Below are 16,275 nucleotides of genomic sequence, written 5' to 3' on the forward strand. Positions count from 1 at the left end.
AGTATTCACTATTATTCCCTTTGTTTTGCAGCTGAAGAAATTGAGGCATAGATTAGTAATTTGTCCAAGGTCAGAGAATGAGCATGTGTAGAGACTGTTAATCTACTCTGGAGTGCATCCTGTTAGTCACTATGCTATACTGCCTCCCTCATAGAGCTGTGTGGAAAGTGATAGGAACATAGGGAATTATTCCCTCCATCCTTGGTGCAGGAAGGGAAATTCAGTGAAGGCTTTACTGTGGAAATGACATATGAGCTTGGATCTTAGGAAGAGGGGGATTCCCCCAAGGGAGAAGTTGTGGGAGCATGAAAGGTAAAGAGAACAGCTCGTGCAAAGCCACTGAGTTGTGAAAGGGCCTCTTTGTCTCAGAAACTGTGCAATTCAGTGTGGCTGGCACATTGTGAGTAGCAGGGAAGGGATGGGAGGTAAAACTGGAGAGAGATGCGGGGACCAGGATGCAAGGCTTCTTCTACTGAGGGTTAAGGAGAATGAGTTTTCCACCCAATGAGAGCAAGTGGAGACTTTTAAACCAGTGAATTACACATTCTAAACTTGCTTTACAAATGCCACATCCTTCACGCAAAGGGTGGACAGGAGAAGGGGAAAAATGAGTAGAGACACTATTTAGGAAGTACTTGCAGTGGTGCAGACAGGAGATGCAGCGGGACTGCAGGGCATCGTGGCCCCTATCTCCTGCAGGTGAGCAAGGTGTGTCTGATGCTACACGTGGAAGGAGAGGAAGAGCGGCTGCTTGGGGCAAGCTAAGCATGTTTGCCTAAGGCGTGTCTGGGGCCATTTCTCCAGCAACCAGGGAGGTTAGCAAAGGCTCAGCTGCCCCACCCTCTGACTCCAGCCAGATGTTGCAAGGGCTCTGGGGACAGAGCCTCTTAGACACTGCTGTGGCTTCAGGCCTTGTTAGGAAAAGGCTGCTATCTTCTTGGTAGTGCCTGTGTCTCAGCCCAGGCGCAGAGTGAGGTCAATGCATTTTTCTCCTGCCTGCCTGTCACTGTTCTTTCACAACAGGTTTGAAAAACATGCTGAGGTCACAGGAGAATGTGTTAACGTGTCTGGTGGATTATTATCATTCTGTCATTCCTGTAATTGGTTAGAGGGGATGAGTTCCTTTGGTATTTAGACAAGCAAGCATGGGAATTACCATTATCTCTCTCTACAGCTGATGCGTGGAAATGATCCGAGAAGCAAATATCGGTATCAACTGATATCTCATCAGTTGTCTTTTCATAAACTTCCCTTACCTCTCCTCACCTGAGGATTTCACAGACCCTTATCTACATCCCCATTGCCCTCATGGTAAAACATCTGAGGACAACATCAGAGAGTTTAGAGGAAAAATGGCTGAAGGGGATTTGCTCCCAGTATCCCTTGCTGGTTTTAAAGAAATTATATATTTTTTCTACTAAGCACCTGGAAGACTGGATATTAGCTCTATTTCAACTCTTGATCACAATGTCTAAAAATATAGTAGCTGCTATTGATACAGTGATCATAGCAAAATCTCTCTGTCTTTGACTTGGTTGTTTTTGTGCTTCAGTATATTGTGATTTTTATCTACGTAAAACACGCTTGTAGATAGCTGCAAATGTTTTTAGACTTAGAGATATTCTACCAGCCTGGGGACTCCACTGATTTTGCCACGTTAGGAAAGGATGTGAGCTATGATGTTGGATGATTCCAGTACATTGAAGGACTGTCACATAGATTAAATACGTTAAAAGGATTGTGGTTAGGATTGTTTAGGGCAGAACTTTTAAAAAGTGTGTTTGAAACACCAGTTATAGGAGTCATTTTAAGGAGAAAAAATTCCATTATGTACTAACTTTGGGATGTGGTGGGTATTTTTTTGTCTTGGAGATTCATAATATAACAAAGAAACTGTGTTTTGTCCAATTTTGTTTAAACATAGCATTTGCTTATGCTTATAGAGACCATGGTGTGTGTGTGTGTGTGTGTGTATGTTTGTGAAGGAATTTGTAATGAATGATTTTCTAATGTTTCTAAAAAATGCAAGGCACATGACCACAGCCAATATTCTGTCCTAGGTGTGGATTTTCCATTCAGGTTCTACTGACATTAGCTCTTTTCTTACAGCTCTTTCCAAGCTTTGGGTGGTCGGTTGTAAGTTCACTTTCATGACTATTTCCAGTCTCGGATCTCCCATACCACGTATCACGTGTGTGGGAAGAATGTTCTAGGTTTTATTCTACCTCTTGTTCGCTTTCCACTTGCTAGTTACTTGGACTACACCATCAGCAGGTCCCCCTCACGCCACTTTCTCAGGCCATAATTAAGAAATTCAAACGCCAATTGCAAAGATTTTTCTCACATGCTTTTACCTTTTTTTGAGCCAGTTGATAATTGTTTCAAAATCATTTCACTCTGGGAATGCCAACTTAAGGTTTCAGGATATTAAAATACCAAAGTTGTATTCCTAGTATCTCAACCACCACTTCTCTGCCTCTATACGTCCCCCTTTCTTTCTTCCTCATCCAAATAATAAACGAGCTGCTATCTATTAAACATCTAGTCATGGACATATACACACTAACAAACGTAGTAAGGTAGATAGCTAGTGGGAAGCAGCCGCATGGCACAGGGATATTGGCTCGGTGCTCTGTGACAGCCTGGAGGGGTGGGATAGGGAGGGTGGGAGGGAGGGAGACGCAAGAGGGAAGAGATATGGGAACATATGTATATGTATAACTGATTCACTTTGTTATAAAGCAGAAACTAACACACCATTGTAAAGTAATTATACCCCAATAAAGATGTTAAAAAAAAAAAAAAAAAAAAAAAAAAAACATCTACAATGCACTTTATCTATTTTATCTCATTTGACCTTTATAATGGAGATTGGGAGCAGAAGCCCCATTTTACTGTTGAGAAACCAAGGCTCAGAGAGGTCAAGATACCTGCTTAAGGTCACACAACTAGTAAGTGGCAGGATAAGAAATTGCATTTGGATTTGTCACACTCCCAATTTTGTATCACTTTCCGTCCTCCTGTATCTCAAATTTGGTATGGGTACCCCTGGATGAGAGCACAGGTAAAACTATTAGCAGTCATGGGGAATCTGCTGGACCATCCACATTACACACTACCTAAACATTATGGGGAGGAAGTAAATATTTTAAAATATTCTCATGGTAAAACAAACTAGCTCATAATATGGGCTGGAATACATAGTTTCAAAAGAATTTTTAAAGATGGAACTGAAACTGCAATGAAATCTTGGGCTTTTTGAGGGAGCTTTGAGTCAAGTTCCTAGACTCCTAAGAATATCAGTTTGTTCTATGTGGTTCTGTATACCATTAGGGTTACACCATGGAAAAGAAACTTTGCTTATACCTTGCTACTGCCCCTTGCAGAAAACATTATGTAAAGTTCTAAACTCAGTTCTTGTCTAATATTTTTCTAAATTTTATTATAGTGGTTTCCTCCATTCACATGGTCCTGTCTGTAGCTTCCAACCTCTCTTTTGACACATACCATTGATTTGCTTATTCATTAGTTCATGAGAACTTGACTGTGCACCTATTAATAACCTACAGGGTATCTCTACCTCCAGGTGTGGTTAGAAACATCTAACAAAACACGTAAAAATGAAATTCCTTATTCACCCCTTCTAAAATGTTCCTTCTCAAAAAATTTTACTGCTCTCTTTCCAATCATTCATGCTTGAAACAAGAAAATTCCCTTGGACTCCACGTTTGCCCTCATGATGACGTTTGTAGAGTTGGAAACATCAGCCGTCACCCTCCTTTTCCTTTGTGGCTGCCCCAGGTCAGTCCCTTATTGGTCCTTGCTTAGATCAGTGGTTCTCAGATGGGCAATTTTGCCACCACCACCCCCCCCCCCGCCCCCCAGGGAACAGTTGGCAATGTCCAGAGACATTTGTTTGTCACAACTGGCATCTAGTGAGTAGAGGCCAGGGATGTTGCTAAACACCCTGTGATGTATAGGACAGCCCCCTACAACACTGAGCCCCCAAAGTCAAAAGTGTTGTGGTTGAGAAACCCTGGCCTGGTCCATGGGAAAATCTTGTTCACTGGGTTCCTCCTCTCCGCTTCTGCTTCATCTTCCATGCAGCTGCCACCTTAAGGTTTCTAAAGCATATATCTTCTGATGTCATTCCACTGATGACACCTTCAATGGTTCCTAGCAAACTTCTAAGCCTGTCATTCAAGATTTTCCAAAATAGTTCTAGTTTTAGTTCCCACTCCCTCCCTTCATGCCACACCATCATACCACACTTCTTACACCTGGTCTTCTCCCAGGCGGTATCCTCTACCCTTGAAGCCTTTATTGTTCTCTTCCTCACCCTCACCCCTCCTATCACTGTCTATCAAAACCCTGCCCCTCCCTCCAGCCCGACCTCAAAGGCTATCTTACTTTCTAAAGCCTTTCCTGATTCCCCCAAATGGCATTAACTCTTCCCAACTCTTCTCTCTGTGGGTGCCGTCATCGCCAAGTTGTATTCCCTTGAGGACAGCAGCTGCGCCTGGATGCTTACACTCAGATCCCCACGACACCGAGCCTCGGCTGGCGTGTTTCAGAGTGGCCATTAAGAAGGGAGAATTGGGAGGAACGCGGAAGGAAGTGGGCATTCACACAAGGAGGGGCAGAGGGGAGCGTGCAGGAGCACAGGGGGTCTGATCACAGTGCTGAAAGCTGACGGCTCAGCTACATCTGCTTTTTGAACTTCCATCTTCCATCATGAGGTCACTGCAGCTGCCCCAATTCACTCCTCTTCTCCCCCCCTTCTTCCTTCTCTCCCTTCCTTCCTTTCTTTCTTTTAGAACATTCGTTCTCAAAGAAAGGAGCAGTGATATTACTACCAAGGGGATAAAAATTAATTCTTTGAATATGAAAAAAAACCTTTAGCTATGACAATGGTGTGTGGCCCTCCAATGCGCCACCCTACCCAGAGAAATCTTATTAATTTCTCTCGTTAGGGATAATTTACATTTTAATTTATGTTTTCTCTTTGCGGGTGGATGGGGTGGTGGCAATAATTTTATTTAAAGGTTGAGAAGCATTGTATTAGAAGTATTAGAAACACTGTATAAGGTGAGGGGTATAAGCATGATGGGCCTACACACACATATGTTTTTAAAACCCATGGAAAATTTTTAAAGGCTCAATTCTTTCATTTGTAAATAATTAGAGAAAATATAAAGTATTGCCACTTTGGTTGTGATTCACTCACATACTGCTTTCTCCGTTTTGTCAATAAGAAAACTGAGGCACAGAGAAATGAGTGTATTCATTCATCAAGATCTCAGTGGAGGAGGGTCCTGTCTAGCGTGAGCCTGGCCCGTGTGCCAGCCGTTCCTACCGCGGGTCACATCTCGCCCTCTCTTCTGACCGTGTCCCCTCGCCGGCCCCGCCATGGTATTTCTCGATTTTTGGATGATGATGTGCAGCGGATGAACAAGCGGCAGCTCTATTATCAAGTCCTAAATTTTGGAAAGACTGTCTCCTCGGCACCAGTGCCCTGGAAGGGGTTAACGGTTATAACTGGAAGGGAAAGTCCCGTTGCCGTGGTGCTCGGCGGCAGCACGGAACGTGCATTTCATAGAGGAGATTTTCTCTTGCTAGCAAGTCGAGTTGAAGATCATCCCGTAGGAGTGGAAGAAATTGTTGTTTTTAGGATAGAAGGAAGAGAGGTTCCTATAGTTCACCGAGTCTTGAAGATTCATGAAAAGCAAAATGGACCTGTGAAGTTTCTGACCAAAGGAGGTAACAGTGTGGTTGATGCCCGAGGCCTGTATAAACAAGGACGACATTGGCTAGAGAAGAACGATGTTGTGAGGACAGCGAGGGGATTTGTTCCTTACACTGGGGTTGGGACCATCCTCATGAGTGACTATCCTAAGTTTCAGTGTGCAGTACTCTTCTTGCTGGGTTTATTTGTGCTGGTCCATCGTGAGTAAGAAGTCTGCCTTGCTGTTCCTGGAAGACGCTGCACTTTTTGTTCCTGAATGTTTGGAGCAGATATCGATCTGTGGTTGGTGGAATGGAGAACACATGTTGGTGCTTCTTGGTAGCCCTGGTTTGCATTAAGTTTATGTTTCCACGCCAGAGTACGTGTGGGCGGGTGCATGTGCACCACAGTGTGCACTCGAGGGGACTTTCAATCACAGAATTCCATATGTTGTCATTGTCACACTTTCGCATTTTTGTACATCAGTGAATTTTTTCTATTAAAAAGTTGAGCCAAAAAAAAAAAAAGATCTCAGTGGACTGCCTATAAATTCATAGAGTTTTCAAGGTTTAAGAGAACTAACTCGTGTAAAGTATTGATACTTAGGAGCAAGACACATGCTAGGCATCAGTAATATAGCCACTAGCATCAGCGTCATTATTATTGTTTTTACTACATTCCAGGCTCTGAACTGAGGCGCTGGGAATAAGATGATGGTGGGGAAACAGACATAGTCTCCACCCTAATGTAGCTCACACTCTAGTGGGTGAGACAGAAAATCACCAAAGGATGTATAATTGCAAACTGCGGTGAGTGCAGGGGGAGCCGTGAGAACATATAACAGGAGGGACTGATTTAGTTGGGGGAGGAGGAATGAGGAAGGCTCCCGAGTGCAATGATAATGAACTGGGATCTGAAGAATGAGTTAAGTGGGTGAATGAGGATGTGAAAAGCACTCCCCTGGGAAGGACCAAAGTATATGGAGGCTTCTGCGAGGAGGGGAGCGTGGAGCGTTTGAAAGACAGAAACACCAGCGTGCCTGGAGCCTAGAAAGCGAGGCAGAAAGCGAGTCGGGATGCGTCTGCAGAGGCCTAGACCATGATAGGAGATTTAGTTTTATCTGAAGATAAATGGAAGCTGTTGAAGGGTTTTAAGTCAAGGATTGATGTGCTATGACTTAGGTTGTTGTGGAGAAAATGGATTGGGAGAGGATGAATGGAAGGGGAGTGATCATTTAAGAGTTCTTGCAATAGTTCAGGTCTAAAGTGATAGCAGTGAAGATGGAAACAGGTATACAAATTTGAAGATACTTAGAAGGCAGAACCAGTAAGGATGGATTACATGTGGAGGGTGAGTGAGAGGGAGGGGTCTGGCTTAGGGAACTGCATGGACTGTGGTAACATGTCTGAGGCCACTAGTTAGTAAACAGCAGAGCCAGGCCTATAATCTAAGGCTTAGATCAATGTCCTAAAACATCGTAGCTGGTTCCCAGTGGCTGGGCTTCATTTACTTCTGCCCAAGTTCCTGTTGAAACATTGTACCCTGGGATAAGAACCTCATAGAAAAGGTCTTCCAAAGTTGGAAGCATCTAACAACCTCGGATTGGATTTAGGGAAAGTGAATTAAAATTCCTGTAGCATGGGCAGGCCCCTCAATATTGCTGAGCTGGCATCCTCATTCTGTTAAATACAGACGGTTAAAATACCCACTTCAAAAGGTAGTTCTGAGGTAGGGGTTAGAAGCAGTAGCGCCAGTCTACAATGGGCACATCTGAACTTGGACCCTGGGCACCACGCTCCATCTTGCTCCTCAAGTCACAGTTGTGTCTTTTTCTTTGTGGGTTGGTCCTGTGACATGTGGGCCAAGAGGAACTTTGGGCTGGGTGTCTTTTTGTTCTGGTGTCCCAGGTGAAGTCAGCTGCATTTTCCTGCATGTTAGAGGCTCAGGAAATCTGTCCCTCACCATCACCAGGTGGGCCACCAGAGTGTTCTCTGTGCTTGAGGTCTGAAATCAAAATGGTAAGTTAAGGGCCTAAGGCAGATGGTCTCGAAGTTTATAGTGCATAAAAGTCACCTTCACCTGTGATGGCTTTTTAAAATATAGATTCCTGGGTCCCACCACCCTAGCTATTCTAATTCAGAAAGCCAGGATGAAGCTGAGGAATCTGTATTTTCATAAGCTCCCAAGGGTGAATCTAAGCCTGGAAAGTTGTCCATTTGGTTGCGATTCTTTGAGGGAAGAAACTCTGTCAGCTTCACTAACCCAGGGCCCAGTGGGGTACTAAATAAACATTTGAGTTCAATTGAATAAACACTGAATTTTGTCAAATTGAATTACTGTGTTGTGGCCTTATTTTCCTTCCCATCGATCCCAAGTCAATTGCTGAGGAATCTGCTAAGATTTTAGGAACGATAAAGTTTAGAGAGAGGAGTGAGGTTCAGGAAAATGTGTGTGTGTGATATGAGGAGTTATAGCAACCCGCAAGTTACTAACAAGCAGGTTAAAAGGATGTGGGATTCTCATTGTTAAGGACCTGCTGCTGCTGGGACTCCATTTCATTCACCCAATATTTTTGTGAAGCTATGTAATTAAAAGTAAATTAAGTCAGCCCCAGGCTGAACAAGGCACATTATCTCACCCCAAGGCATCCTCCCTGGAGCCAGGTGGCTAAATTCCAGGGGGCCCCTGTGCCCTGAAGGCAACTGCTTGAGGGCTGTCCGGCTTCTTCTAGACCACGTAGGGTTTCATTCCCTTCCCTATGCCATCTCTTCCACAGCAGCCCATCCATACATTCCCCCCGCCCCCTGCCCTGTCAGTATTGAAATCTTTTATTGCTTGTGAGAGTGAAATATTCCAAGACCTGGAGCAGAACATCCCTCCAAGCTTGCTCTTACTATCCCCACACACGTGGCCCCTGACCAGCTTTCCTGTATAAACTCATGTCCTGATACATATTTGAAAAGCAAAACTTAAATTATACACTTGGTAGACATATGATTTTAAAATACCATGAACAAGAGGATGTACTTAGAGGGAACTCAGGGTGATGAGCAAAAAGCCCTTTGAGAGGACAAGGAAAACAATTCTAAGTAACTTATCTTTTACCTTTATCCCAAACAAGCTACCCACTAATGTTGCTTCTCATCACTTACTCCTTTATTCCCACAATCACTGTTCCACTTCTTTCTTCCAGACTGGTTCATGCTTTCTGAAGGAACCTGATTTTGCCTGTGACCTTTGATTGATCATGGGGTCAATGTTGGGTTATAGAAGGCCACCAGATGGATTGGAAGAAATTGAGAGCAGAAAAAACCACGTTTGAATCCTGGATCCCTTACGTGAGTGACTATGGATGAAATCTTCCACTTTAATAAATACCTGTGTTATGCTCCATGCTTTCCAGATGTGGAATGAACATTAGGGCAGAGAGAAGAGTTTAGAACTGAGTCTGTGACTCAGAGGGGGCTGGAGGCCTGTCTTTTTATTAGGGGAGACGCTATGAGCAGGAGGTAGGCTTGCTGGCTTAAAGGAGTTGTTTGCTAAGGTTTATTTTAGCATCAGAATTCCTGCTCTCCCTTTAAAAAAAATTTGTGTTTAAATAAATGTGTTTGTTAGTTTTTCTCCATTGTATTCTGAAACTTTAGAACATACCCCATTGTACATCTGAAAACTCTTTCTAGAGACATTTGTTGGGTGGGCAACTCACACACTCACACATATGTGGAAAGCCATTGCATACAGTTTACAGAGCAAGTTAACTGAAGGTGCACCAATGGTAACAATCTTTCCTAATATGATGTTTCCCCTGGCATATGAGAGAGACTTGGTTCCCCAAACTGAAAGTCACTCAGCAGAAATCTCCTGTTTTTCTAAATTGTGGTCAGTCTCTGGATGAATATAAAGCAGTTCTGAGATGCCATAGAGAGAAGTAAGAACAAGTTCATTTCCACTGACAACTTTTCTTGGAAGTACAGTTCACTTCCATCTCCTCCCCACCCCCAAATTTCCCTGTCTGAATCCAGCCCACGCTCAGAAAACGCCCTCTCCTCTGTAATGTACTTTAGAACATGAGTGCTTTAGGAAAGGAATGACCGATCTCCCAAAGGTCCAGAGGTTCTATTTGCCAGAGAGGTTGGATTGAAGAACATTCTGGGCTCCACCCAACCCCACATGAGTAAGAAATGCAGTCTCATATAGGACAAAGGGAAGGCATCTTATCATACAGGATTTTACTGACTAGGAGTAAACTAACGATTTAACCCAGAGAGGGTGACCTGAGGAAAGAAACTACTACTCTATCAACCTGTAAGCCCCATTTCTAACATTCCAGCACCAGCTATACTATCCAAACAACCAGATTCCTAAGAGCACTTGTTTGGCCTATAACACGAGTCATTTATTGAGAACTACTCTTGCCTTATGCTACGTTAGGCACAAAGAAAAATGAGAAAAAATATATTAATGCCGTAGAATTGTATCAAGGTCTGGGACATAGTAACCATTTAAAAGTGGTATTGTTGTTGTTGTTATTGTTGTTGTTGTTAGTTGTTGTTCCTGGGCAAGTTTTCCGCCACGTACCAGTAGTGTTGACATTATTGATTATTGACTTTTTAGACCTTGCTTGTATTAGGTTCTCCTCCTACTTCTTGATCCAGGACTCCTTTCATTTGTTTTTATAATAGATGTATATCTTTATCTGTCTATCTATCTATCCATCGATCTATCTATCTATCTATCTGACATCTCCCACATATTATTCCATTCTTTTCTCTCTGATTTTACTATGATGTAGTCTGGATTATAGCAAAAGCTTCTTTAATCTCTCTCCCTCTAGTCCGTGAGCCCATAGAGGGCAGGGGCCAAGGATTACATCTTTCATATATCAAGTCTGATAGGAATTCCATAAATATTTTTTGAGGGCACATATGACCAATGAATTGATAAATGACTGAATAAACTAGCATGTTAGCCTTTCCACCACTAGTCTTTCTGTTTCTGGCTGGTCAGGCCCACTGCAAGCATACTGTCTCCTGAAAATTCCATCTTTATCTCGTTACTCCCTTGCTCAAAAATATAAGTGGCTCTCCATTACCCTTTAAGCCAGATTTGAAGCCATCCCCACCCTGTTATCTTGCTCGATCTGATGTGCTGTCCAATGCCCTCTCCTACTCCTGTGTGCATAAATCCAAGCGTCTGGCAGGTTGGACTCCTCTCAGGCACTGAATTTCTGTATAGTCATTCTTTCCAGATTCTTGCTCATGACTTGGCCACCTTTCTCTTTGAATATCCAAACCTGACCCATCATTTAATGCCCACATCCTAGACCTTAGCAACAATTCAGCCCATATAGACAGAGCCCCTACTCAGAACTTCCCATACCCACATGGTTTCTGCTTGGCTCCTTGCCGAATGTTACCCTGTATTACTATCTGACGATCAATTTATAAGGTCCTGAGAGCAGGAGCCATGCCTTATGCTTCTTTGGATCTGGACCATTTTTAGGGAATCTTGTCAAAGTGAACTCAGTGCAACACGAATTTTACAGAAGAGAATTCTCTGAAGTATAAAGCTGAGCTTGGTCCTTCTTGTTTCCATCTAACCACTAAGTTTACTCCTTTAGATATAGAGTGGATCAGTCAGTTCTTGGGGTCCCCAGTGTATATTGTATAACATGTATGTCCTAATAATGGTGACAAAATGGTAGCTAACATGTGTGAGTACACATATGTGTGAGTAACATATGTGTGCATATTTCAGTACTTAATACTCTCTGTGCAAGGCCCTGTGCCCAGTACCTTAATATTTTAATTTAATCATCAAATTCCTATGAAATAAGTTCTATTATCCTACTTTACAGATGAGGAAACAAATCAGAGCTTCAAATATCATCAAGCCCTGACTCAGTTTCATGCCCAGCACTAGATTCTGGGGATGCAGGTATCAATCACGCACAGTCTCTACTCTCAAAGGGTTTAGAGACTAGGAGAAAAGAGGAAACGAATAATTATGATTCAGTTCAATAAGTGCGGTATCTGAACTAGTATAAGCCTTTCCTCTATCAGATGAAGGTGGTGACCAACCCTCTCCGATGTCCAAACAATGCCTTAAATTTCTTAATATCAGCATTTAACTTCTGCAGTCTTCCTCCTAATAACTTATACTCCCAGTTTAGTCATGAGAAGACATCAGTAAATTCCAAAAGAAGGATATTCTAGAATATACTTGAGCAGCACTCCTCTAAATTATCAAGGTCATCAAAAACAAGGAAAGCCTGTGGGATTGTCACAGTCAAGAGGAACTAAGGAGACATAACAACTAAAGGTGATGTGGTATCTCGGTTGCGGTCCTGGGGCAGAAGAAGGATATTATATAAAACCTAAGGAAATTTGAATAAAACATGGACTCTAGTTAATAATTATGTGCCAATATTAGTTTATTAGTTGTAACAAATATACCATACTAATAAAAGATGTTAATAATGGAAACTGACTATGGGGTATAAGGGAACTCTCTGTACTATCGTCTCATTTTTTTTTTTTTTTGTAAATCTAAAGCTGTTCTAAAATATAAAGTCTACTAAAAAATAATAATGTTAACCCTTAAAATAGAGGTTGTGAGTGACTGTCAGGATAATGAGTCTAGGAAGGCAAGGAATCTGAGCAAAGGAGTCCATTTATGGTGGGAGGTAAAGAGGGGAAGATGGTGAGTTTGGTTTTGGAGCTATTGCCTCGGAGAGTCTGGCGGGAAGCCCAGGTGCCCAAGAGGCAGCTGAAGAGCTTGACTTGGAGTCTAGGGGAGTGGAAGAGGAAGACCTGGGCTGAAGACACACACTTGGGAGTCATCATGCACACAGGTGAGAGTTGAAGCATTTGATATTCTAAACACCATTCTGGAGATCAGTAGCCAGCGAGTCTGTTATTCCTGTGTGACGGATGAGCCGGAGGAGGCTGGGGGAGAGCCAGTTTGGTTATAACTACAGAGCAGCTGGAGCTTTCATCCTCAGGGGGAGCCAAAGCAGCCTAGTGGGCACAGATGCTGTGTTTTCCTTATTCCGGAAGGCAGTTTCCCGAGATAAACTCTGGATATGATCATTATATTGGTGAGTAAGTTGATCTAGCCTCAACTGCATAGACAGGGATCCCACAACAGAATGCTTCCACGTTATTGAATACATTGGTTTTTCTTTTAAAAAAAAAAAAAAGGAAAATTTTAATTCTTCCATTGCACGCTCAGGGTAATTATCTTAGTTGAAACTACTTTGATAACCATCTTTCTTGAGGACACAGCACCTCAGTAGTTTTAAAACCTAAGTTAATTAGATATCTGATGTTAACAAAAGCTTCCATTAAAAAAAAAAAAATCCTCAAGAGCTGCACCCCCCAGACTCTTGCTACAGCAGAAGAGTCTATGCTAAGTACAGTTTTTATCATCAAACTGGCACTTTTGTGTAGTTAATCATAGCTGTCTGCAGCCTCTGGGATGGAGAAGGTACACCCCCCAACTCTTACCCCCAAGGATGAAAGACTCGTCACTATGGTAAAATCCTTGTTTTTCACATGACAATCCTAGCGAGCTGGGTCTTACATACACTAAGATATTAACTTTGCTTATTGTCTAGTTTGTAGGGAAAGGATATTTCTTGGAAATTTAAGGGGGGATAGTCTTAGTTAACTCTAAGATAAGTATCCCAATGAGCATGAAAAGATGAGTAGAATTATCTAGATGTGTGCAAAATGACCAGCCTCCTAGAAATGTTCCTAGCAATAAATTCCCAGAAATGTAAACTCTCCTGACTATAAGGAAATGAAGTTTAGAAAAGACTGCTATATCCTTTAGAATCCTTCTACCCCACCCCAAACACGCAAGCATGTGTAAGGGAACATGTACACACATGCGCACACACCTTTGACTTCCAAGCTGAGCAATGCAAGGGCAATTTCATCAGCTTTCTTTAGGTCAGAGAAAGAAAAAGTTGGTAGCTGGAAATGCTGCAGCTTTGGCTCCTGGCAAAAGGCAAAGAGTGGGATCTGTGGCCACAGGCAGCCTGTGTCTGAGCTCCTGCTCTGTCTCTCATGGGCTCTGTAATCCCAAGCATGTTGCCTAGCTCCTCTGAGCCTCAGCCCCTTCTTTAAGAAATGGGGATAGAGATGCTCATCTCAATTCAATTAATACACATCAAATGTCTTCCAAGTGGCAGGTACTGTTCTGGGGATACAGTCATGAACAAGAAAACACAATGGCCTCGCTCAGAGACAAGTGCATTTCTGGGAGGTTGCCGTAAGTACTCAGGTATTCAGGATACTTGGGTTACTTGTGGCTTGGAGCCTGTGCACTGAGTACACAATATTACTGTGCTTTTCTCCCACCCCAAGATGAGCAGTTGAACTTGAGTAAAAGGTACAGTCGAACTAAGGGACATTTAGCAGCACGAGGCCTAGGACTGAAGGGTGTTAGTTTATGAGCGTCAGAATGCTTTAATAGTAAATACATTGAAAATCCAACGTGCTTTGGAGTCATAAAGAGCTGGCCCTGAAACCTCTGCTTTGTCCTTCACTACCTATATGATATTGTGCAAAGAGATTCTATAATCTCTTTGAGGTTAAATTTCCTCATCTGTAAACTGGAGCTATTGTTAGCGATACCTACCTAAGGTTGATGTTATAGGTGATAAAGGAAACATTATATGCGAGAAGGGCTGGTTTTATGGCAAAGTGATAGCCACATGTTAGTTATTATTATGTTCATTGTTATTAATGATTAAACTCCAGCTATGACAACAGCCCCCAGGTGGTGCGTTTGGGGCTGATGTATTGCATAGGCTCCAGGATGACATCCAATTACTGGAAAGATTTGTAAATAAGTCCCGATCTCATTAGGAGCGGATCCAAGGGCTGTGACTTTCTTCCAAATAATCGCAGCAGAGACCACGGCACAGAGAGGAGGCCTGGGTACAGCCTTTCCCAAGTTCTCAAGGGCAACCTGTGGCTCCTACTTGGTCTCTTCCTCAGTTGACTTGATTCCTCTCCACATCAGGGATTGGGTGGAGAGCACTTAAGCACCACAATTGTACATCAATCTTAGAAACACCCCTCACCGGTAGTCAACCAGAATTCTAATCTGAGGCCAGTTTCTTTTACTTCTCACGACCCAAGAAGAGTTCCAGGCTCACCTGAGGAACCACCACTGAAGCACTTGGGGAACCTTCATAATGTCCACAAAGTAGCATTTTAATCCTGATAGTCCTGGATGCCCGAGTCAGTCTGAAGAAGCGGTTTCACCATGTCTTGTAAGAGGCCATGTAAATATGCAAATAGGCTCTTGGAGAGTATCTCAGATGTTCCAGAGTTTTAAAGGTAGGCTTGCAGGAATTCCTCTGTGTTAGGACAATATGAAATGACTCACTAGGGCTTAGTTATGCCAACTACCTTAGTTTCATGAATTCATCATACAGTTTCATACCCCAGTACCTTTGCACATGTTTTACTCTGTTTGGGGGAACAATTCCTCCTCTGCTTGCCTGTACATTCCCTATTCATCTTTTAAAACCTAGCTCAAGCATCCCTCTGTGAAGACGTTCCTGATTCCTACTCTCTCTCCACCTCACCAACAGGCCTGGCTTCAAGTCCCAGGACCAGGCCCATTTAGTGAGTTCTCAGGAAGTGATTATTGTTTTCTCAAATTCTTGGAGTTGACCTGGTTTCTTCTCCAGTCTCTGACAATTAGACCAAGTACAATGTGAGAGGCTGGAAATCAACTATGCAGTTGTGAAACCTTTGATTGGCAGCAAGATTCTAGGTTGCTCAGATGTGAGTTATGTAACCTACACATTGTGCAATGGGCAGGAGGACCTCAGTGTGAGCGCAGATTTGGAGGTTATTTCTATTATAATAGCGCATCTGTCTCATTTCTACTGAGGCATCAAACCTCCCAGCCCCAGCACAGCTCCTGGTCCAAAGCAGGAACTTAATACAGATTTGCTATTTCTGGGGGACAAGAAAAGAAGCTCAAAGGGGAGAGGATCCTGGGAGTCCTTCCCTTATCTTCTCTATTAGACTGACCTACTTGCGGAAACCCATGTTGGCTGCCCTGGAAGCCATTTCCCCATTCTAAGACAGTAATTAGGTCAGAGGAGGCAATCTCATTGCTGATGATGAGGTTGACTCTATGTAGCACTATGTGTTTGGATGAAAAATGCCATCACAGTTCAAAGTAGTCACTATTATCTTATTATGTTACTAATCAAAAAAAAATTTTTTTTTGCTTTTTTATGGTATGAAAACCACTATTTTAATATTCTTAGAAAACAATTCCTGTTTCATATTCATTCCTTCTACTTTTCCTATTTGGATATCCTTCTGCCAAAGATTTCGACCAGAAGAAAGAGCTGAACCAAGCAAAACTAAATCTAAGACGGCTACACAGCAGTCAGGCTAAAGGAGATTAGGGCTATGGTCACCCCAAGATGTGGAGCCAGCGGGGGGCCGTGGTTGTCAATCCAGCTCAACCCTGCTCAACACCTCCTTCCCCTGGAGGACTCCCTGCTCCTCAAC

The 16,275-nt window shown here is 42.8% G+C and overlaps 1 pseudogene; it reads left to right on the top strand.

The window, feature by feature from the left end:
- The first annotated feature begins 5,304 nt into the window (after window positions 1–5,304).
- Window positions 5,305–7,051, top strand: LOC117312657 (signal peptidase complex catalytic subunit SEC11A pseudogene; annotated as a pseudogene).
- Window positions 7,052–16,275: the final 9,224 nt, after the last annotated feature.

Source organism: Tursiops truncatus, chromosome 6, assembly GCF_011762595.2.
Source record: "Tursiops truncatus isolate mTurTru1 chromosome 6, mTurTru1.mat.Y, whole genome shotgun sequence".
In the NCBI taxonomy this organism is placed as follows: domain Eukaryota; kingdom Metazoa; phylum Chordata; class Mammalia; order Artiodactyla; family Delphinidae; genus Tursiops; species Tursiops truncatus.